This window comes from Anabrus simplex, chromosome 1 (assembly GCF_040414725.1).
Source record: "Anabrus simplex isolate iqAnaSimp1 chromosome 1, ASM4041472v1, whole genome shotgun sequence".
Lineage (NCBI taxonomy): Eukaryota > Metazoa > Arthropoda > Insecta > Orthoptera > Tettigoniidae > Anabrus > Anabrus simplex.
This window is the reverse complement of record NC_090265.1, coordinates 1,011,341,252-1,011,367,301: the sequence shown is the minus strand read 5'-3', so window position 1 is coordinate 1,011,367,301 and position 26,050 is coordinate 1,011,341,252. Positions and strand designations below refer to the sequence as shown.

Below are 26,050 nucleotides of genomic sequence, written 5' to 3'. Positions count from 1 at the left end.
TCTGTCTGTACCGGGATTCGAGCCCAAGTCTCCGAGGATGGTCTAATTGTGTAGTATGTTTTCTATAAGGAAACACTGATATGCATTTCAATTATGACATTATCTTAAGGCAGTAGTACTCTCGTTCCGTGTCATAGATCAGCGGGAGAAGTCCCCTCCCATAAGGACATCCCTGGACGCTGCGATAACCATACTGGACCTTGCATTCATGTTGAGTCATCCACAAAGCCTACTGTAATATTGGTGACCAAATAAACCTACCCCTGTTTTCCCACCTCCCCCTTCCCCCATGGTATCGGAATTAAGCAAGGATACGTAGAAAACTTGATAAGAAATTACTTGAATCATTCGGGAGACGTCCGCTGCATGTGCAGCATATTGAGTCTAGATAAATTCTCCATTGAACGCACTAAGGATACGTTTTATGTAGTGGCTGAGAAACCCATTTTATGCTTGACTACTTTCGGTGGTTGTCTCGTGCGTGTAATTTTCCACTCTTACTTCAGATACTATTAGTTGTATCGGAAGACCATACCTACGTACACTCCTCACTTCCCCAGTACGCCTCTTCAGTGACGTCTATACTGCCTATGACAGCTGATCGTGAATCTGTTGAGGATCCAACCAGCCTTCGGCTTGAAGACTCAAAATATAGGCCTAATACAAAACTCACCTTCATCGATGATGTTGGGAACCTATTTTTTCAGCTCCTAGGCGAAGAAACAGCAGTAGATGTTTCAGTTCCTTCTTGGAATTTCGGTGTACTGTTTTAATTCATGAACTGGAGGCTGCCTAGCTGAGGCAATAAAGGCGTGATCGTTTCACCCAAAAAGACGTTGATTCGATTCCTCGTCATGAAGTCGAAACATTTAGAAATGAGAGACAAATACTTGAGGTTCACTCAACCTACAACAGAGATGAGCATCATTTTTATTTCATGGAGAAAAGGCAGCCAGGCTTAAGACTAATCGTTCTACCCCTACTTGTGCAAAAGTTATGAACAGTAGAAGCCTTAACCTTCCACGCCCTCACAACTATACTCTTGAAACTGTTGCAGAGGCAGGTACAGGGATATCAAAATATTTCTTAGAAAACCATCTCCTGCAAAACTTAATTAACTTATTTTTAACATGAACATTGAACATCATCTAATCTAGTCTAATACTTAACCATTTTAATAAATATATCTGTCCAACCAACTAGTTGCGTGGTTTGGGTCACGTTTCCCATTTTCACACCACGCAAATGCTGGGGCGGTACCGTAATTAAGGCCACGTCACCACTTCTAGCCCTATCCTATCCCATCGTCGCCATAAGATCTATCTTTGTTGCTGCGACGTAAAGTAAATTGTAAGAAAACACATCTACCTGAAAACAGAAGCAATTGTCACTTCAGTTGAATCACACAGCACTGTCTAAGCCAAGCCGGGAAGACAGCATTGATTTCCGCTTCTTAGTTTCCTCTGTGTCCAGGATTATGTCCAGAGGCATTTAATGATATAATACGGTGTCCGGACATTCGGTACCGCTCGATTTTTGAGGACATTCCGTACCACCTAGGCCGTTATCAACCTCCGAACGGTTTTCCCGTAATCCGGAAATATTTACACCAGGACAATCCGTACCACTTGATGTCAATTGGAATTCCATTTCCACGACAGCGGGCGTAATGAGCCAAGTAGGCACACTTTAGAAATCAGAAATAAAAATGATTTACATTTACTAAAGAAAACTTCTTTTTAATAATTACCCTTTAAACTATACTTATCACTTATGCTTACGTAAATATTATCATAAGTCGACTTTTTGAAGTATAAATCGTAAAACAAAACAATACAATACAAATATACATCTTGTTCTGGCGCAATGTGCCTGACGTGCATAAGGATGGATAATAATACTATTATTTTAAATATTTATAAACAGGTACATTATGTCATTACCACGTAAGTAAAATAAAAAAATCTGATGAACTGGCCGATATGGGCTTGAAGGTCACGAGGAAACTACTAACAGGTAAGTAGGTCCCCGCGAATGACAAATACGAGATGAGAATTAACACGTGTGCCAGTCAGATCAGTTGCGCCACCCGGAAGGTTACCATTGGTAGTGGTCACACCGCGCGGAGGCTTCTGTGCCAGTAGTGGACTGTGGATATTATACAAATTAATATATTCATTAGGATATCATTTTTACTTCGCTATAATTCTCTTTCAATTGGTACGGAATGTCTCCTCCTAAATATTTTAAAGTCGTTAGCTGACACTTCGCAGGTAATCAGCCGGTCAAGTGGTACGAAATGTCCTAGAACCATATAATGCATGTCCTATTATATTTTAGTTCCTGAATGAGTCGTGATTGTGTTCGGCTCCTTGGCTGAATGGTCAGCGTACTGGCCTTCAGGTCAGAGGACCGTGGGTTCGATTCACGGCCGGGTCGAAGTTAATTCCTCTGACTTAATACACTTCATAGACATCACAGTACTAACAATCGCAGAAATACGCAATAATGAATACATCCTTCCATGTAGAGTTGGCGTCGGGAGGGACATCCGACCGTAAAACTGGGCCGAATCCAGAACAAGTGCCGACCCCAGTAAATTGGAGGAAAGTAGAAGGATCAGATTGCGATTTTCATAGGTTCAAAACATGTTGGTAGACGTCAGTGGGGCAGTCGGTCAGTCGTTGGTCTTCGGTTCCCAAGAGCGGGGTCGATGACGTCGATGTTTTGTCCCTTAAAATCCCGAAATAGCGGTTTCCATCGTCGCTGGAGTGAGTGGCATGTGAGGGAATTTATGGACAACTCCATATTACTGACTTCTGACGCTTCAAAGAAGTCGGGGTAGCAGCATACTTCAACACACTGGTGTCGGTTAAAACTAGGATGATTTATAACGGACGTTACACAAACAGCAGTTATTTTATGCAGTAACTATGAAAGATTTGCAGTTTTGGAATGAGGCTGAGGCGTTAACAATATTACACAACTTGATTTGAATCAAATAAAACTAGAATACTGATCACACTAAAGTAAAAGAATTACGAAATTGTACTGTAATATGAACCTTGGCTTTTAGATTGCTCCAAAGTGAAAGGCATATTCTCTAATCTTTTGTTCTAAACAAATAGCGCACTAACGGAATTACTCGGTCTTCGCATGCAGGCTTTCTGTCTGGCACACCACAGAAAAAGCCATGGCAAGAGAAATTAACGCTACCAAGCCGCATGAGGGTATCGTCAACAGCTGAGCAGCGGTCGCTTGGTGGGCCATGGCCCTTCGGGGCTATTGTGACATTGGGTTGGATTTGACTACGTATCAACACCATCAAGAGGCATAAAATGTAAATTTGAAAAAGTTTCTTACCTGTTACGACCTAAGAGTAAGCTCTATCCCAAAGTTCACTCTCATCGGTGTGGTAGTTCCTGAGAGATTGTGATGCAGTGGCGTAGATTTCCTTGGAGGGGGGGGGGATGGTATGAATAATAATAATAATAATAATAATAATAATAATAATAATAATAATAATAATAATAATAATAATAAACATATTTGAATGGATGTTTTTGCAATTGGCTATTTTTTATCATTTTTATCCTCGTTAAAGTAATAAATGTATCTATTTATAATAATTAGTACATGAACCTCATGAGGGTGATACATCCCTCTGATGCCCCTCATCTACGCCACTGTTGAGTGAATAAGTGAACTTAGTTTCTCGTATTCTTCATTTTCGGTTGGTGAAGGCATTAATTAAAATGAGCATGTTGAAGCATGGTTTTTCTTAATAATCTTATGCATTAGTACTGTAAACGATGTACGTGACAGGATTTCGCAGTGATGGGCTGTAGATATCCACAAGAACTTACATCTGACCTTGGAAGTAAATTTGTTTTACCTTGATCTAGTGCCCAGAACGAGTGACAGTTGGCTCGCATTCCCCCTTCGCCCGAGTTCACGTGTGTACAACCAAAGCAGTGATGTCATCTCACAAATTGGTCGAATTCCTGTCTTCCTGCAAATGTACCGAGCACCCTTTGTGGGTGGGGGACGCAGACGAAGAATACACCCACGGTATCCCCTGCCTGTTGTAAGAGACGACTAAAAGGGGCGATCAAGGGGTGATTGTATTAGAACCATGAAACTACTTCTGATTAGTACCATCATGCGGGTAACACCATGGATCGCCTTTACTTGAGAGTAGTACCACTATGTTAGGTCCACAATAGGTTTGTAATTATTAGCAACAGAGGGTGGATCTGTATGGGTTTTCCAGTACCCGTGATTTGTACCCTTGTGAGAAACATCACGGGTCTGAGCGTTGCCTGTGATCAGTACCTCCATAGTCCGGCTCCATGGCTAAATGGTTAGCGTGCTGGCCTTTGGTCACGGGGGTACCGGGTTCGATTCCCGGCAGGGTCGGGAATTTTAACCATCATTGGTTAATCTCGTTCTGGGATCTCCCGGCACTAAAACCCATACACCATTTCATTTCAGTACCTCTGTATGAGCGACACCGTGGGTCTGCGTTGCCTGTGATTAGTACCCACTATGTGAGGAACACCACGGGAATACCGGCGCCCGTGATTAGTACACCTAGGTGAGGAATAGCATGGGTTTGCGTTGCCTATGAGTGGCGCCATTGTGTGAGAAACACCATAGGTCTGCGTTATCTGTGCGACGTGCAATACTTGTGAGTAGTGCCTTAATGTGTGGAACACCGTGAGTTGACGCTACTTTTGATTAGTACCGTAACATAACAAATACCATGGTTCTACTTTACTAGCGGTAAGTACCATTCTGAGAGGCCGTTGACATGGATTTTGGACCCTTTTAGACAACAAGCATCCTCGATTCAGGATTGTGCTTTAGAAGCAGTCCCTTGGTCAGTAATACTATTGTTTCTGGGAAGGTGGGGCATTGCGTGTTGGATCCACTGATTGTTTTAAATTCGTATCCATCCATCCATTCATTCTTCATCATCACTTTTTTATTCTGGTCAGTGGATGATTTTGCACTTTTAAATTGTCATTAAATTTCGTCTCATTTTGTACCATTAGGGGCCGGTGACCTAGATGTTAGGCCCCTTTAAACAAGCATTATCATCATCATCAATTATTTATAGCGACCTGCAATAAATGGACTTGACAATCGCAAGGAAAAATAGCTATCATCGAAGCAAACCGTATTTTCAGTATAAGACAACTGGATATATTAAGCGGCGGCTTAATACATCTTATCAGTAGCCTTTCTCGATCTGTTGTTTACAATTACGAACTGTTCCCTAAGATTAATTCTAATGTTGAAGATGGCGCAAACACACGAGCCCCTGTATCAGCGGAATTAACCAATTAAAGTCCTCGACCGGCCGGGAATCTAACCCGGGATCCCTTGGACCGAAGGCCAGTATGCTAACCATTTAGCCACGGAACTGGACTCGACTGTAATTCGACCTTTTGTCGTCTGGGTGGAAATCTAACAGCTGAGCCTCTGCGCTAATCGCGCTCACTCCTCTTTGAATACTCATCATGAACCTGTTTTGCATTATTATTATTATTATTATTATTATTATTATTATTATTATTATTATTATTATTATTATTATTTCACTCGCCGTTGTGGTTTGATCAGCAGTCCGACCTCTACCACTCTGATTGTAAAGTTCATGTCAAGCGACAGGTGTTTAGAATGACAGGCTTATGCATTTGTGGAAGTGTATATGCGGTATAAGGGCGGATTAAGTACAATATACTCGCCGTGGCGATGTCCAAATCCTGCAGGTGTTGTTGCGGGTTATTGTGCACATTCTTTTTTTTGCTAGTTGCTTTACGTCGCACCGACACAGACAGGTCTTCTGGCGACGATGGGGCGGGAAAGGGCTAGGAGTGGGAAGGAAGCGGCCGTGGCCTTAATTAAGGTACAGCCCCAGCATTTGCCTGGTGTGAAAATGGGAAACCACGGAAAACCATTTTCAGGGCTGCCGACAGTGGGGTTCGAACCTACTATCTCCCGAATACTGGATACTGGCCGCAATTAAGCGACTTCAGCTATCGAGCTCGGTTGCACATTCTTGTGGCGGAAATGACTAAAAGGCCTCGCTGTTACCAGGTCCATTTTCCTGCAGTTTTTGAACTTCTCCTGCAAAGTCAGTGTACTTTTCAATCTTCTGGACATAGGCCTGGTGGATGCTGTGGTCTGAGGGACTGGTCACATACACCGGATCAGTCTTTCTAAGCTGTTTGACAATAAGGACAATATCCGGCCTTTTTGATCTTATTGTCCTGTCTGTCTGTCTGTCTGTCTGTCTGTCTGTCTGTCTGTCTGTCTGTCTGTCTACAGAAATCGATTCCAATACAGCTTGAATCTTTCGTTTTCGAACACATCAGATCGTCTTTACTCATTACATGAGATTTTCTCATCTATAAATCCCGACTTGTTCTCAGCTCTTGGTGTACAATTTTCGCTTCCTCATCATGAGCAGTCTCAGCTGTTTCTCCGCATCTCCTGCACCTGTCGTTCACTTATTCCGTTAAGATATAATTGCGGTAGTTACGAGTGTTCATGACTCTATCCTGGATTGCTATCAAGAACCCTTCTGTTTCTATTATTATTATTATTATTATTATTATTATTATTATTATTATTATTATTATTATTATTATTATTATTCCATAGCTGAATGGTTAGCGTGCTGGCCTTTGGTCAGAGGGGTCCCGGATTCAATTCCCGGCAGGATCGGGAATTTTAACCACGATTAGTTAATTTCGCTGGCACGGGGGCTGGGTGTATGTGTCGCCTTCATCATAATTTCATCCTCATCACGACGCGCAAGTCGCCTACGGAGTCAAATCAAAAGACCCGCTCCTGACGAGCTGAACATGACGTCGGACACTCCCGGCACTAAAAGCCAAACGCCATTTCATTTTTTCATTATTTATTATTAGTATTATTATTATTATTGAATTTGAGTCCGGCTCGTTGGCTGAATGGTCCGCGTACTGGCCTTCGGTTTAGAGGGTCCCGGGTTCGATTCCCGGCCGGGTCGGGGATTTTAACCTTCATTGGTTGATTCCAGTGGCTCGGGGGCTGGGTGTTTGTGTTGTCCCCAACATCCCTGCAACTCACACACCACACGTAACACTATCCTCCACCCCAATAACACGCAGTCACCTACACATGGCAGATGCCGCCCACCCTCATCGGAGGGTCTGCCTTACAAGGGCTGCACTCGGCTATATATAGCCGCACCAATTTTTATTTTTTTATTTTTATTGAATTAGAAAGGAATAGCGTATTTTGTTGTATCTTGCGAATAACGACATTTGGTCTCGCAGCTTAATAGGCTGAAAAAAAGCGAATAGGAACACAAGCACATAGTACGTAGATAATAAGAACTTTAATTATGCTAATACTTCTCGTATTTTTCTCTAGAATACGTTTAAGTACATCCTTAACTCGGAATCTTGGCACACAGCCACTTTATTTTTATTTTCTCTTTCATGTGGCAGAATGTTTTGCTTCTTGTGTTGAGTTAATTAACCTACTAACGATACATTTACACTTCTATATTGCACGTAGTACCGGTACATTCTAAGACATCTCGTTCGGAAATTATATTTACTTTTTTACGAAATGCGCTAATACACGGTTGCGTATCACTATTTCCCATTTAAAAGTAATTCGTATTCAAGATCATGTTTATTTTAGAGAAGTGCACATATTCAATCAGCCAGCCTAAGTAGTTGCTACTTGACTTATCAGTAATATTGAATCCATTTTTCAAGAAGTTGATGGGAGCTTCACCCGTTTCTCTGAATTTAGTTATTCTTTTAATAATCGTTCCATCTGGGGCGATGACGTATAAATGATTATGGAATGTTACTTAATAATAATACTAATAATAATAATAATAATAATAATAATAATAATAATAATAATAATTAAAATGCTTACCTCCGTAGTCCCGTTTCCTGATACGGGGTCGGAGATTGGGTTTTGCGCTGATAAATAATAATAATAATAATAATAATAATAATAATAATAATAATAATAATAATAATAATAATAATAATAATAATGGCCAGGCTGAATAGCTCGGATGGTAGAACGTTGGCCTTCATTAGCTCAAGTTGTTGGGTTTGATCCCGACCGCGTCTGGTGATTGAAGGTGTTGAAATACGCCAGTCTTATGTCGATAGATTTAGTGGCACTTAAAAGAACTCCTATGGGACAACATTCTGGCACCTTGGCGTCTCTGAAAACGGTAACAGTTGGTAGTGGGACATAAAATAATAATAATAATAATAATAATAATAATAATAATAATAATAATAATAATATGTCTTAAGCTACAATTTCATGCATTTTGGTTTGATGGAATTTAGGCTGCCTGTCTGTTAGCTTAGATGTTCATGTATACTCTGTTAGACGGCGAAGAAAGGGGTCTCTGTTGAGTGATCTCTTGCTGTATTTTAATTTAATCGAGTAGACACTAAATGTGTCGCCAGATGTCTTTTATCGGGAGACTTCGTTGGACACTGAATGCCTTATACAGAGTATTTCTGTGATGATAACACTGGAGAAATGTACATGTATCAATTTGAGATGGGGAACGCCAGCCTTGCAACGTTCCTGTCACTGGATATACACAAAATGTGTTGTGGAATTCGTGAACGTGGGATTTAAAATAAAACTTAATAGTCTTTATTGAAAGGTGTACCTTACTCGCTGAAAATGAAATGGCGTATGGCTTTTAGTGCCGGGAGTGTTCGTGGACAAGTTCGGCTCGCCAGGTGCAGGTCTTTTGGTTTGACACCCGTAGGCGACCTGCGCGTCGTGATGAGGATGAAATGATGATGACGACACATACACCCAGCCCCCGTGCCAGCGAAATTAACCAATGATGGTTAAAATTCTCGACCCTGCCGGGAATCGAACCCGGGACCCCTTTGACCAAAGGCCAGCACGCTAACCATTTAGCCATGGAGCCGGACACCTTACTCGCTACGAAGACTTCTTGGCGTATCCGGTCGAACATATCTGGCGTCGTTCTTGCAGTGTCACTAGCAGGGAGAATTCTTGCCAGGAGCTCTTTTTCAGTTCCTACTAGTGTCTCGCAGTCTTCCCATAATTCAACAAGAAGAAATCAAGAGCGGCAAGTCAGGCGAACGAGGTGGCCGTGCAACAGGATCTCTTCTTCCTATGCGTTTTTTTTTTTTTTTTTCAGGAACCTCTGATTAAAGTGTTTACGAGTAATATGTGAAAAATGGGCTGGGGCTGCATCTTGTAGAATTCACCTGCAACCTACCAAACATGGCGTTATCCTATTAGATGCAATAGACGTTCCCGGACCGGTGTTCCCTGTCTCACTTTGATACATATCTCTGAATGTCTGTATCATCATCACGGAAACACCCTGAGACTTTTTTCCGTCCTTCAAAATTCCAACTAGCCCTTCCCAGTTTCAAGCTGCGATAGATTGGGTACCGTAGGCCGTCACTTTACTACTGATCCACAGAGAGAGCTATTTCTAGAATGAGATTAACAAAGGAAACTGGAGAAAATATTCACTTTGTCCATCCCATTTGATGTCAGTGACATTTGAATCTGAGATACCGATTCCTATCTGGCCAACGGAGGAGCATCATAAGTAAACAGATGCAATGTATTTGCTCTCAGTCCTTGAAATGTGTGATTCATCGACAAATGGAAATAGTAATATTCCCTTTTCTTTTAATCTCTGACATCAAATAATACTTGTGTATGATAGTAATATCCACTAGCACCGCATGTAAAGTCTAAAATTATACTACACTTTGCTAAATATTAACATAAATATGAATGTTATCATTCGAGGTCATTCACTGAGGTCGATGTCAGCAACGTGAAATGAAAGTCATATGTTAATATTTCTCTGTTCTGTGCGGCTTACCCTGAATTATTTTATTTCGTTGACCTACGGTCGAACGAAGATCATATAGTGGGCTTGCATTCTCCAAGATCTGTGGTTCAAATGGAGACACAGTTTCATATCGACCTTATTTCTAGTTCTGTTATTTCATTTATGATTTCTGGCCTAAATAGTTACTCCGTATACAGATGTTAGAAAGTTGCCAAAGACTCTAAATACACAAGAATGGTGACCACGATGTCTCTTATAACGTCATAAACGGATAGTCAGCAGTGGAGCGCAATCTCTTTGGCTTTTTGTAAGATTTCAGAATTAACTACCGGCGTGGCAGGTTGATTTACGAATGCGAAAGATCCGTGTCAATTTTGGCGGACATTTTAAAAATCGCGTTCAGGGTCTAATTCAGGCACTCCGATGTCTCAGTTAATACTTACATCACCACAGAGCGAAAGCATTTTCTGGACTCTTTAATTTTCGAAAATAAAACCAATATGGTTATTATTATTAAAGCCGGACTGAGAGGGTGAGACGCTAGGAGCGCTGGCCTTCTGAGTCCAGCTTGTCGGGTTCGATTCCGGCTCAGTCCGGTGGCATTTAAAGATGCTCAAATACACCAGCCTCGTCTCGGTAGATTTTCTGGCACGGAAAAGAACTCTCGCGGGACAAAATTACTGCACTTCGGCTTCTCCGAAAACCTTAAAGTTGGGTAGCTGGACGTAAAAAGAAATGAATACCTCCCTCCCCATAGGGTTGGCGTCATGAATGCCATACGGCCGTGAAACTGGGCCAAAGCGACATCATATTCAGACTCCAGGATTAAAGTCATAGACATTGAAAATTCAGGGTTGTGATTGATTTCAAAATCCAACAAGTACTTCTCCATAAAACGGAATGTCTTCACGCGTTCTTCATTCGTCAACCGTGGCCTTCATGTTCAAATTAATCACTAAACAAGCGGCCAGGACATACACTGCGTTTGAATAATAATTTCCCTCACCCGCCACTGACAGCTGGTGTTCTAACGTGCACGTAAATACACTGAAATTTAAATCGTGACATATATCCCATGTCATTGAATGTTTGAAATTCAACCAGAATTGTATTTATGCAGTAATAAAATAACATGGACATATATTTAAGGCAAAAGGTACGTAATAAAGGGGACTGTGGTGAACATTACATGTAAGGATAATAATGTGATCCCTTACAAGCCGTCACATATCCGTTTTTCCGTTACATTGTCGTCTAAGACTGCATTGAAAGTTATGACTTAACGGGAATTGGTTCCCAAACTCTGAAAGGGTCAGTTGAAGAGTTGGGTTACCGAGCGAGCTGGTCGAGCAGTTAGGGTCGCATAGCTCTGAACTTGGATTCAGGAGATGGTGGGTTTGAATCCCACCGTTGGAAGCCCTGAAGATGGTTTTCCGTGCTTCCTCATTTTCATACCAGGCAAATGCTAGGGCTCTGCCTTAAGTAAGGCCACGGTTGCTTCCTTCACAGTCCCAGTTCTCCCTTCCCATCGTCACCATAAGACCTGTCTGCCGGTGGGATGTAAAATAAATTTAAAAAATAAAAAACGAGCTCGACTTCGGAAGAAACTCGAGAACTCCGAAAGTTTTAAATCATGCATTGTTATCGTAGCGTATTTACGTGCAACAACCTGGGCTTCTGCATAGTGGTGACTAGTGCGTGGATTTCTATATCGTAACATCTCTGGAAATATGTATGTACATATGCTCTAAAGATATGCGTGACATAAAAACTTGAAAATATGATTTAAAGGAAATTAATATTAATAAAAAATTATGGATTTCTACTGAGGTAACTAAATAAATATAGGGAACAATCGTAAAAGCATCAGTGTTTCGTCCCAATGCGGCTTGGGCTCAACAATTGGAAACCGCACCGTTCCAAGATACTGGCCGGCTAGCACACCGGTACTGCAAGCTATCCTGTGATGAGTACATATATTTGAAATCAAATATTGTCTCAATGAAATGGCGTATGGCTTTTAGTGCCGGGAGTGTCCGAGGTGGTGGTGGTGGTGGTGATTATTGTTTTAAGAGGAAGTACAACTAGGCAACCATCCTTGAGTGTCCGAGGACATGTTCGGCTCGCCAAGTGCAGGTCTTTTCAATTGACACCCGTAGGCGACTTGCGTGTCGTGATGAGGATGAGGATGAAATGATGATGAAGACAACACATACACCCAGCCCTCGTGCCAGCGAAATTAACCTATGATGGTTAAAATTCCCGACCCTACCGGGAATCGAACCCGGGACCCCTGTGGCCCAAGGCCAGCACGCTAACCATTTAGCCATGGAGCCGGACATTGTCTCAATATTTTGCTTCGAAGGTCAGTCCGGCTCCTTGACTGAATGGTCAGCGTAGTGGCCCCGTATTCCTTGTCAGGTCAGGAATTTTAACAGGGTTTGGTTAATCCCTATAGCTTGGGAGCTGGGTGTTCGCGATCGTCTTAATACACATTTTCACCTACACTGCTAACCACCACAAAAACACATAGTAATGCATACATCCCTCCACATTGGATTGGCGTCAGGAAGGGCATCCGGCCGTAAAACAGGGTTTACCCTACATTAACGCCCTTCCGAAATAACTGGGGAAAAGGTGAGGAGATAAGAATTTATTTAGAAGACTAGCAGCAAACCGGTCACATTCCTAGCATTATTTTGTACATTCTACTTTGGCATCTTGGCCAATAAAAAACGTGTTATTGTGTACACAAAAGCTAGGAATGTGTTCAATTTCCTTTGTAAAAAGAGATCGGGATAAAAAAATATGGCCGCATAGAAATCCGAATCCTAGTGATGACACTAACCAGGAGAGTGACATATTGAATGTGGAGACACGTGCACTCGAGCCAGCTCGAGCAGGCTAGGCACTCCTGTGGAACGCTCGATAATTGGACAACTGGGTTCAAGTTGGAACGGGAGGTCGGCGTTGCCACGTCTACCCAAGTCACATTCTCTCTGCGTAATTGTCTATTTGAGTTGAACAATGTGCTTAGCCTTCAAGTCTTCCGTATATATTTCGATTATATGTTTAAAACGTATTATGACATTGCTAAATGTTTTTACATAAAATAGGCTACATCTATAGTTTTGGAATATTACTTGAGCCGGTGAGCGTTACAAAACATGTTCTATTTTTTAAACTAGAAAACAACAAGTCTGTGATCTAGGTATGGCGTCATCGGTTGACGTAATTGTGCTGCCATCTTGAGGTACTAAAATCGCCGTGTCGCATGGCTGTTGTGTAGCTCTTGTCTTCGGTGTAGGTAGCACGACGTGTTAGGTGTCGATTGATTCGTCTTAGTGACCTTTACAAGTATATGGGGAAGCACACTGATGAACAATATTGAATTAGAGAAAGGTTCCGTTTTGCCGAAATGGTGCAGTGATCGACCTGGCGAATGTAACGTCGTGGCAGCAGGTGCCACAGATTTTGTCATGATCGTGTGAGTACCAATTGAGTACGGGATAGGTGAGATCTGAGGTGCCAGCGCATATTTTCGCAGTCAAATAATTGTTGATTGCCAACATGTGAGCCAGTCCATATCCGAAGTTGCGCAGGGCTTTCCACGAGTGTACCTTCAGTGTGTGGATTTTGGGAAAAATCGCCGCCAACAGGTACGTCATAATGATAGGGACCGTCTGGTAGCTTGAATGTTAAGAGCAATCGACGGGCCACTGTGCAGCAGATCCCTCGTGAACCCAATGCTGGACAACAATGGGGTGTGAGCAGCCAAATCATTCAAGCGCCCTAGACCTAGGCTTACTGGAACCGCTTTCCTGTGGACTTTCTCTGCTTACTGAATTCAAGAATGTACGCGGACATGGACTGTAGAAGCATGGAAAAAGATCACCTGGACAGTTGAATAGATTATACGCCGATGGCAGGGTACGATCCCTTTTGCCGGCAGGGTACAGTTCAGTCTGGTGGTGGTGGTGGTGGTATCCTCTTAGGGGGTCTGTTCACGTGGGATGAAATGGAACGCCTGGTACATCTGGCAACGTCCCTTATTGGCGAAAGATGCGGGAACCTGCTGTCAGATCGTGTCGACCAATTTCTTGGTCTCTTCCATCCTGTAGGTGACCTACATCTACAGCAATGCTCATCGCCCCCCGAATTGTAGTCGATTGGTATGATGAACTTTCCGCGGACACTAGGATGCCTGACAGGCAAGGTCAGCGGACCTCAGTCCTATTGAGCACACCTGGGACGCCGTCGAGAGGGATGTTCGCGCCCTAGACTCTCTTTGACAAAACTGGGAAATTTGGGAGATTGTGCTGAGGTCATGGATCAGCATGGTTTCCCAACGCTTCCGGTGTCTTTTGAAGTCAGTATCACGCATCGCCGCCGTCATCAGGGCGAAACGGAATGCCACACGATACTAGCCGGGTATCTTTATTTCAGTGGGTGATTTGTGAACATTGTGGTGCGAAGAAATGCAAAGATATACTTTCGTAAAATGGTCAAATTCACCCATGCCGGGCGTCAAAAAGTTTATCGGGAGCGTCGTGTGACGATTTCGGCGCTGATATACCCCAGCGTAAAACATCTACTATAGGTTCGTCGCCATAAGACGGTGTGGTGCGACATGAAACAAATTGTAATAATAATAATAATAATAATAATAATAATAATAATAATAATAATAATAATCTACTGGCCTATTACGGTAGTGGAAAATGACTTGGAACTCAGTCTTGCAGGGGTCTAACTTGGTTTAGAATTACAAAATATTATTTTAAACCCATACTCGCTAGATAGGCTGTTTTATTTCCACAATATATATTACACGTATTTTAATCAAAAAAATTGTGCCCGTGAGCTCTAAAAGGCCCCACTCGAAATTTTTTTGCTTTAACATAACTTCGACTTGGGGATGTGTCATTCATTTGCAATTTATAACATCTCAGCTGTTACTGAACGACAAATTATTGATAGTGATAGTATGTTAAATGTACTGTATGTAAGATTGTTTAAACCCGACACAGTTCAGTTGGCACTTACTAATTCTTGCGGTGATTATTAGGATTGTACGACCAAGTTTGATTCTGTAAATTGTAGTGGAGGTATTTTCTAACTAGAAATAATAGCGGTAGCGTGTATAAGTCACTTGATTCGGTCTACAAACTTATAGTGTGCTTACGACTGTCTCGGAGGCCTTGTGTTGATTGCTAGTCAGTCTAGGGATTTTAATTGTGCACTAAAGGCTGGAGCGGAGACCATCTGAGGAGCTGTTGATACGAGAGGCAGCGGACCCGGTCACAAAGGCCGAGTAATAGGTTGAGGATGTTACACTGACCACGTTGCACTCCATCTGTTGGCCATGTAGCTGGGCACCGGGCGAGTTGGCCGTGCGCGTAGAGGCGCGCGGCTGTGAGCTTGCATCCGGGAGATAGTAGGTTCGAATCCCACTATCGGCAGCCCTGAAGATGGTTTTCCGTGGTTTCCCATTTTCACACCAGGCAAATGCTGGGGCTGTACCTTAATTAAGGCCACGGCCGCTTCCTTCCAATTCCTAGGCCTTGCCTATCCCATCGTCGCCATAAGACCTATCTGTGTCGGTGCGACATAAAGCCCCTAGGAAAAAAAAAAAAAATCTAGCTGGGCAATAGTCTTCTTAGCTGTGTAAGGCCCTGATTGACTGTTGTAACACGTATTTGTTTTGCTTATTTGTTTGGGAGTATACAGCATTTGTTAACAGTGTATAAAGGGAAATGTTCTATACTTTCATCTGCCTCAGAGTTACAGATAACCGTGAACAAAAGATCCTTACCACTTATCATTTCTCTGCTGTTGTGATAAAGTATTAGATAGGCTACTGTTTATTTGAAGCGGGGTTGTGGAAGACTGCTTAACTGTAGTTCACCGGCTGAGTGGCTCAGTTGATTGAGTGCTCACCTATTGTGTTCAAGGCTGTGCGATCTAATCTCGGTTCGGTCAGTTGGTATTTGTTTGCTTAATTGCGATGGATTAATGTCATCAAACGCACACACGCATATTTGTTATGACTACTCTTATTATTAAGTGATCAATCAGTCAGTATCGATTTGTACTTAGGGTTGTCGCCCAGGTGGCAGATTTCCTATCAGCTGTTTACATAGTCTTTTCTTAAATGATTTAATAGAACTTGGAAAATTATTGAACATTTTCCTTGATAAAATATTCCAATCCCTAATTCCTCTTCCTATAAATTAATATTTGCTTCTATTTGTCCTCTCGAATTGTAACTTTATCTTCATATTATAATCCTTCCACCATTAAACGTTCCACTCAAGCTTATTCGTCTGCTAATGTCATTCTACGCATTTTCCACCGACAGCTCGGAACTTTCCTCTTTCAGAACAGCTTGTCTCCTTATTCCCCACGTCTTCCCAGAACAAAATGTGTACAAACTTTTCGTAACGCTACTCTTTTGTGGGAATTCGCTCAGAACAAATCGTGCTGCTTCCCTGCTACCAGGACTTATATACGCCCTCTCTTTTACGTTCTTACTACACCTAAATACGTTCATTCACAAACCTCGTTAATGTGATTACCCCAATGAAAATCTGTCCTTATATTAACACCTAACTTTTACAGTGATCCCCGTGAGGTACTTTCACCCCATGAGTACAGTAATTACTGGGCGAGTTGGCCGTGCGCTCAGGGGCACGCGGCTGTGAGGTTGCATCCGGGAGATAGTGGGTTCGAATCCCACTGTCGACAGCCCTGAAGATGGTGTTCCGTGGTTTCTCATTTTCACACCAGGCAAATGCTGAGGCTGTACCTTAATTAAGGCCACGGTCGCTTCCTTCCAACTCCTAGGCCTTCCCTATCCCATCGTCGCCATAAGACCTGTCTGTGTCGGTGCGACGTAAAGCAACTAGCAAAAACAAAAACAAAAAAACGTACAGTACAACCTGACTTTCCATCGCGTTTCCCATTCGGCCTCGTGATTACATGTGAGGAGCCATTTGATGGTCTAGCCGGGGCTAGAAAGCCAAGAGTGATGGCCGAGAGGATTCGTCAGACTGACCACATGGCACCTCGTAATCTGCAAGCCTCACCCTGTGAGTGGGGGACGCAGATGGAGAATACACTCACGGTATCCCCTGCCTGTCGTAAGAAGTGACTAAAAGGGTCGACCAAGGTATGATTAAATTACGACCATGAGAATAATTGTAATTAGTACCATTATGTGCGGAACTAGTGGGTTGACGTTAGTTGCGACTAGTACCTCCATGCGAAGAAAACCATGGGTCTACGTTATATAGGAGCAGTACCATTATGTGAGGAGCCTATGGGTCTGAGTATTGCTTATGATAGATGTCATCATGTGTATTCCACTGGTCGGTTCCACTGTGGTCAGAATGGGTCTGAGTTACCTTTGAGTAGTACCACTTTGGAAATTTCTAAATTCCCATGGAAGGAATTAGATATTTTTCACCAATAGAGCATGTCAAAAATGTCAAAAACATATCAGATGTAAAGCTTTTCAGGCGTTTGCTCTGATGAGTCTAGTGTCAGACCTAAGACGAAACGCTGGTTAATAGAGCAAACGCCTGAAAAGTACCACTTTATCATAAACACCACGGGTTTGGCTGATCCCCGTCATTAGTACAGTACCACTATTTGAGGTAAACCATTGGTCTGCATTGCCTGAGAATAGTACCATTATGTGAGGAACACCATAGGCTTATGTTGCGTGTGGGCGTTACCATAATGTGCGATACACCGTGGTCTGCATCGCCTAAGATTAGTACCACTATGTAAGCGACGCCATGATTATACATGGCCTATGATTAGTTTCACCAAGGAAGGAACACCACTGGAATACCGGCGCCCGTGATTAGTCCCATTATATAGGAGCACCATGGGTCTGCATTGCTTGTGAGTTGTGCCCCTATGTGCGAAACACCATGGGTTTGTGTTAACTGCGATTGGTGCCATTGTGTGTTGCAATATCTCTAAAAATAATAAATAACCATTGAAATATGATTTAAATAATAGAATATGAATAAAATAAAATACTCGCCTCACGTTTAGGCGTCATTTGTAATATACAAATAGGACATCTGAATAAATAAAATAACTCAAATAAGTAAAATAATTGAAATAAAATAATAAAATTAATTAACCGAAATGTCTGTAATATGGGCGCCAGAGTTCGCCAGAATGGATCCCTCAAATTTTAATAGGGCGTATGCATAAAGCTGCGTATTGGTACATCTGCTTCAGGCCTTACCTAACCTTCTGAAAACGACTAAATAGGTAGGAACTGCACCTAGGTTCATCAATAACTCCACTGATTGTAAAATAATTAACTATATTCTGAACAGTATCCGTACATGAGCACCTCATCAACACATCAAAATATACATATAGTACCCTCACAAAATACCGCTGGAAGACTCCATATTTACACAATTATCGACAACAACAACAACAACAACAAAAGCAGTGAGAAACCAAAAGCGAGGACTAAGCCACCATTTGCAGTCAGTCCGTTGAACAAAGCACATATATGTAGATAAGTACTCTTCACTGTCTGTCTGTGTGTATCAACACAGCTTGCAGATTCTCACTATTGGCACTTGTTGTATCACATTGATACTGTATGTTTATAATTCTGTGTTCACTGATTCTAACACTTGGTTGAAAGATAATTTCACTTGAGCAACAAAAGCTTGTTGTTCCAGAATATAAATTATGGAAAGTCTGAGATACCGTCCCCCAAAGCTTTCACCAACATATAAGACACCAAGTCACCACAAGTGATACAATATCAAGTGCCTAAGCACTCCACAGTTTGTAGGTCAGTACCACACTTCAAATTCCACAAAAATTTCATGTCAACCACGTTCCACAAAAGTTACATCTCCTCCCTCTCCGCTATTTTCCCACATGCCTAAATAGACCTCAACTTCCCCCTACTCTCACGTCTAGATTGATCCTGGCCATCCATTCACGAGTGGAAGATCCTCTTGCCATACCAAGACCACGCCCCGAACCTCTTCCGGGTCCCAAGACAATAACAGCAAGGCAGCGCCATCGGACTCGGGGCTGTTCCACATGACTCACGGAAACTTTCCGAGTTGTAAATAGCACACTGTTTTCCCATCCGTTTGTGCAAAACAAATTACTCATATCACTCATATCACATATAATAATAATAATAATAATAATAATAATAATAATAATAATAATAATATATTTCGTCGCCATAAGACCTATCTGTGTCGGTGCGACGTAAAGCCCCTAGCAAAAAAAAAAATATCTTATTTGTGAATACAGTGCGAGGGTGTGATGGTATATGTACTATCACAGTGTGACATGCCATGGGTCTACATTACCTGTGATTAGTACCACCATGCGAGAAACCCCATGAGTCTACGTTACCTGTGATCAGTACCACCGTAGGAGTGATTAGTACCATTGTGAGGGTCCGGTGACCTGGATTTTGGATCCCTTCACATAAGCATCATCCCAGTGATTAAGACATTGTGAATTGGATCCACTAATTGTTTTTGTTTCACGATCATTTTCTCATCGCCATTCGGTTTAGATTCTAGTCAGGGGATACATTTTGAAGTTTTAATTTGCATTTTGTTACACCTCGTACCATTAGGGGCGATGACCTAGCTGTTGCACCTCTTCAAACAACAGTCGTCATCATCAATCTGCAGGTCTTTGGCCTAAGCAGCGGTCGATTGGTAGGGCATGGACCTTCGAAGCTGTTGCACCATGGGGTTTGGTTTTGGTTTGGGTGATATTTGACCATTTGGCATTGCCTGATATCCATTTCACAATGTTGTCCAGGTCTTTTTGCAGTCCCTTACAAACTTTCCAATGTAAGGAAGGTTCGACACGTACTACGAGACAGAAGTTCAGTCATGGACGAAGCTGCCGCACAAAGGGAAGGGCGTTAGGCTCTTCCAGGAATACACGCCAGGGAACAAATGTATGAGATCACCGACGCTTCTTCTGTGCGGAATGGAGAAAGGCCATCAAGATGACAGCGAATGTGTGCTCCGTGCCGGGAAGGTCCCAGGACAACACACACTGTCGGCGTTGTCACAGAGATCACGAAACTCTTGCCCTTGTCCTGGGTGCCTGTCCTCACTGGGAGGTATTGAGAAATTCTCGTCATCATTCAATACAACACATGATCGCGACCGTGCTGAGGGATCACGGTTTCACGAAGCACGAAGGTGTTTCTGGCTTAGCTGCTAGTGGGGGTGGGAGTAACAGGCGTATTGATATGATAGCCTTTCAACCAGATAGCAAGCAAGGACTATTCTTAGATCCCACAATACGCTTCGAGTCGCACGTAGGCCAGGTCGAAGAGGTGGACGCCGAGAAGAAGTCAATTTTATCAGCCAACCGTGAACTACTCGAAAGACAGATATCACCTAAAAAATATCTCCGTCCATGGGCTTATGATCGGAGCTCGAGGCACAATCCCTAAATTTCTTGTACAGCTATGAGATTCTCTCTGTCTCAACCGGACACGACTCCACGATATCGCTATCGCCGCAATACGAGGTTCAGTAACCATACTCTGCAATCATCTATAGAATATAACATTTGAAGAACCATACACCGAGCTCGATAGCTGCAGTCGCTTAAGTGCGGCCAGTATCCAGTATTCGGGAGATAGTAGGTTCGAACCCCACTGTCGGCAGCCCTGAAAATGGTTTTCCGTGGTTTCCCATTTTCATACCAGGCAAATGCTGGCTGGGGCTGTACCTTAATTAAGGCCACGGCCGCTTCCTTCCCACTCCTACCCCTTCCCTGTCCCATCGTCGCCATAAGACCTATCTGTGTCGGCGCGTCGTAAAGCAACTGGCTGGAAGAACCATACATCAAGCCACATTCCAAATTCATTCCAAATTGTGGCAGCCTCCTCTTGGGGGAAGTTGTATTGTATTGCCAAACCAAACCAAACCCAACCCCATGGCACTACAGCCCTTGAAGGGCCTTGGCCTACCAAGCGACCGCTGCTCGGCCCGAAGACCTGCAGATTACGAGGTGTCGTGTGGTCAGCACGACGAATCCTCTCGGCCGTTATTCTTGGCTTTCTAGACCGGGGCCGCTATCTCACAGTCAGATAGCTCCTCAATTCTAATCACGTAGGCTGAGTGGACCTCGAGCCGGCCCTCAGGTCCAGGTAAAAATCCCTGAGCTGGCCGGGAATCGGACCCGGGGTCTCCGGGTAAGAGGCAGGCACGCTACCCCAACACCACGGGGCCGGCGACTGTATTGTATTACCGGTACAGTACAACATAATCTGCAAAACGTCTTAACTATGATTCCGGTTCTTTACTATTATCATTTATATGAATAAAGCCTGTTGTACACCATCATTTGTTTTGTCAAAATCAAGACTTCACAAGTTTACTTGTTAATCGCTTGTAATACTAGAGTGCTTTTTTTTAATGCTGAGGCGAGTAAATGGAGAGTCCCAGGGCGAAAACTATGCCCTCTTTTTCCTATAATTATCCGCTACAATAACGTTCCTTTCTATTTCGTTTCCCACATAGCTGATTATCTTATCAAATAATTTCGCATCAGCGTATCCCAAAAATATAAAGTTGCCTATTATGTTTACTGATGAGCCTTACTCCTAGAACTTCATGTTTCTCTTTTTTAACTTTTTTGTAGGTTAGAAATTCCTCTTTCACCAATATGAAACCTCTTCCTACTCCCTTTCCCATCCTGTCTCTACGATGAACACTCCAGTTCCATGAGAAAATCCTCATCCATAATATCACTTCTTAGCCATGATTCAGCTCCTATTACAATATCTGTTATACAGTTATGTACATTGACTGATTGATCGACTGTGTATAAATGGAAGGAGAAGCAGGGAAACCTTGTCATGTATGTCGGGTGGGTGATGAATGACGGGATTTTTTTTTTTTTTTTTTTTTTGCCGTCTTTGTGACAATATTTACAATACTTCTACGATTTTACGCCAACAACTTTGCCATCCCTACTTGGCTTCCACCTCCCAATATTCTCATCACCAGTCCCTAGTTCAGCCTGTTTTTAAACAAACCCCCTTCTACGTACCAACGTACCATTGCGATTCAGATGAAAACCATCTGAACGTAGATTCTTATTTTCTACCCACCCATTAGGATCTACAAATCTCACTCCCCGATTCCTACATAACCACTCGATAGTCGTTTAAATCCCCGAAATTTACTACTACTACTACTACTACTTAGGAATTTGTAGTGTTGAAGCACCTAGGTCGCTGTATTCATCTATTGTTTGGGACATCGGGCATAGGCGAGTGGTAACATGTAGTTGATGTGGAATAGGAGACCAAATTGCTCGTAATACCGTAAACTTTGGCTCCGGAAAGCCTCTTCGAAGGCTCACCGAACCCTTGGGCTGATGACATGGATCGAATAGAAGGAGAAGCAGGGAAATCTTGTCATGTATGTCGGATGGGTGATGAACGACGTGATATTTGTTGCCATCTTTGTGACAGTGAGTGATTGCTGCGTGCCAACAGCTAATTCTCCGTCTTCTAGTTTTCTTTATGGTCATCGTTCCTCCTTTAGCCCTCAGTGCCGCATTTGAAAGAGTTGCTCCAACTAATCTGTTTACTATATACTTTCTGAATTGGGAAGAGAAACAGCGCCTACTTGTGTGTCTTAGTTTAGAGTCTGTGTTTGAACAATTCTCATATATTGTCACTGACGACCAAATACACGCAGACTTCATACAACAGCTGATATCAATGCGAGACGAACATAGTAGTTACTGGCGAGTGCACCAGAGATTATCTTTGCTATAGTAGATCTTCGTTATTTCGAATCTGAATATATCAGGGAAAAAAGTAACCATGAATTTGAATTAAATGTAACACGCCGTACTTACCCGGATTTCTTTTTTTTTTTTATCAGAATTTTTCAGTGGTTCGTCGATGGCGAAATAATAAGACTATTCAATAAACATAGCCTACCCTCAGGCGGCCAAGAGCTTGAACCTCTTCTTAGTTTCACAGAAACTACAGTTCTGTTTCCAGCACCAGCACGATTCTATCTTCGACCAAGGCACACACTTTTCTTCTTGAAATGTGAGAATTCTAGTACGGCATTATTACTTCGAGTGAAACAATATACTATTGGAATTAAACATGATTTTTTATCAATGTGTTGTATAGAATTGTCAAGGGACCGCGAGTATAGTTCGAATTGTTCACGAATAAATGAAGTTTTTCTGTAGTTTAAAGGGAAATGGACTTCCAATAATTGTGAGAGATTAGATGGTAACTGTGTGCGGCTCCTTGGCTGAATGATCTGCCTTCGGTTCAGACGATCCCGAGTTCGATTCCCGGCTGGGCTGAGGGGATGCATCAGGATATGGTTAATTCCTATGGCTTGGGAACTGGGTATTTGTATTAATACATTTTTTCATCTACATTCAAGACACTACTCTACCAATCACCACAGAAACACGCAATAGGATTCCATTATCCACATCGAGTTGGCATCGGGAAGGACATTCGGCCGTAAAAATGGGAAAAATCGACAAAAGGTGTTGACCGCAATAAGTTGGGGAAAAGGCTAGGAAGAAAAAAAGAAGACGATTAGATGGTAATTATCCAGGCAATCGTGGAGAGAAAATTTAACAATTTTCAGAAGTTTAGACGACCCCCTTCCTTCCCCTGCTTTTAATGTGACCCCTTCAACTGCGGTCCTACGCTATGTATTAAGTCTAGGATACCCTACCCTCTTACGAATACAGTATGTCAGTCTGAGGAATTAGTCCGAATTTCTCACCTAGAAATGGTTTTTAAACAAATATGCAAACCTGAACTGACACTGCAGGCACCTAGATTTCGCACCCGTTATTGCTAAATGTGGTTCTAGATGTCATAATAATAATAATAATAATAATAATAATAATAATAATAATAATAATAACAGAATTAAACTAAAGAGTTCAGCGTAGAATGAAATGATATAGCGTACGTTACACGGGTAAAAGAATTTCACGCCTTCCGAAATCTCAACTCGAACGTAAAACCTCGTTTTCGATCCTTGTAACTTACATAACTACGGTATGCGGCAAAAATACGACACTGAAATAATAATAATATTATATATTATATATATTATATATTATATATATATTATATATTATTATTATTATTTGTTTTACGTCCCACTGACTACTTTACGGTTTCGGGAGACGCAGAGGTTCTGGAATTTTATCGCGCAGGAATTCTACTACATCCCAGTAAACATATCGACTTGAGGCTGGCGTATTTGAGCACCTTCAAATACCACGGACTAAGCTGGGATCGAACAAACCAGCTTGGGGTTAGAAGGCCAGCTCTACCATATCAACCATTCCGCCTTACTGTAATTATGCATATGAAGTTGTAATGTTGGCCATTAATAGATACGAATCTAGTCGCCAGTGTTCCTTCTCATTGCACGTGGATATGACACATGAAATGCATTTACTTGTGCTCCGCTGCAGGCAACACATACAGAACTCTCAGCCATCATCTGCGGCGCATATGACCCCCAGCTCGTCACCTACTCAGCTGGAATAACTTGGCCGGGTGTTGTGAAGCGAGGATGGAGAAGTAACAGGCCAACTTTGTACATGCATGTCTAAAGGGCGTTAATCGTAACTGTCTTACATTAATTCTAGTAGACTCCAAGGCACCGACTAACTTTTCGATATGATTGTAAGCTGAGAATCTACACATGTATTGCTTAAGTATTGTAATTTAAGACATTTAAACATGTCAATATTGCTGTTTAAAAATCGCATTAGACGCTATTGTATAGCTGTAAATTACGTATTTCCATTTATTATTTCCCCGAGCCATAGGAATTAACGACACACCGTTAAAATTTCCGACTTGGCTGGGAAACGAATCTGGGGCCCCCTGAACTGAGTGGACCTCCTCCCGAATGTTAGCCAATAACTACACTGGTTTCGAACCATGCAGCAACCCCGCTCGGTATCGCACCTGTCTTATGACAACGAAGTTTATTAAAGCATCGGACGGAACGAAATATTATAGGTTTGTTATCGTACTTCGCCAGCTCCAGAATCTGCCCTGCAGTCACTGTGCTAGCCACAACTAATTAGTTCCGTGGTTGGGGAGGTACGGCGCTGTTGAGTCAAGTGATTATAGACGACGAACAAACCCACCCTTCCGGATCTTAATTATGGACATTAGTGATAGCTCTGTGTTCACTACCTCAAGTCGTCTCAGCTATCCTTTTCAGGAAGTTCTTCCTCTGATGTGTCCGCCTGGAAAACCACTTCTAGTGTGATACAGAGGGATTTTAACCCACTTCTCAGTTACGTTGCCGCTCCAATCTTACTGATAACAGGGCCGGGAATTGAACTCAGACTTATCTCTAGATCATAGCCAGGATGTATCTAATATGTAGGCAACAGCTGCTTACTTCCCAATCCTGATAACTATTGCTATCCATTCTAGTACAGTCAGGGGCAGTAAAGGCATGCTCGGTTCACCCGGGAGGTCATGGATTCGACTCCCTCTTCTGGAGTGGTACTAGACCCAGAGGTTTTATTGTTTTTTTTTTTTTCTTTTTACAAGTTGCTTTACGTGGCACCAACACAGGTCTTATGGCGACGATGGGTCAGGAAAGGGCTAGGAGTGGAAAGGAAGAGTCCGTGGCAGTAATTTAGGTACAGTCCCAGCATTTGCCTGATGTGAAGATGGGAAACCTCGGAAAATCATCTTCAGGGATGCCGACAGTGAGGTTCGAACCCACGATCTCCCGAACACTGGCCGCACTTAAGCGACTGCAGCCAGGATTCAGCCCATTTTAACGCTCGGGTGCCTTTCCTGACTCCCATCCTATGTAGAAGAATGTATTTAGTATTGCAAGTTTTTGTGGTAGTTTGTAACGTGACGTTCGTATGGAGATGAACACTAATACCCAGTCCCCCAAGCCAGAGGAATTAATCACAGTTAAAATCCCCCCAACTAGGCCTCGAATCGAAACCGGGGCACTTTGAACCGAAGGCCAATGCACTGACCATTCAGCCAAAGAGCTGGTCTGCACCGAACTTTAATTGAAGGCATGATGATGATGATGATGATGGTGGTGATAATAA

At 42.5% G+C, this 26,050-nt stretch overlaps 1 protein-coding gene across 1 annotated transcript in view; it reads left to right on the top strand.

Annotated features, from left to right (window-relative positions):
* The window catches only part of LOC136857790 (uncharacterized), a 793,681-nt gene that overhangs the window by 58,543 nt on the left and 709,088 nt on the right, over nt 1-26,050 (top strand). The gene's annotated exons all lie outside the window — the stretch shown is intronic.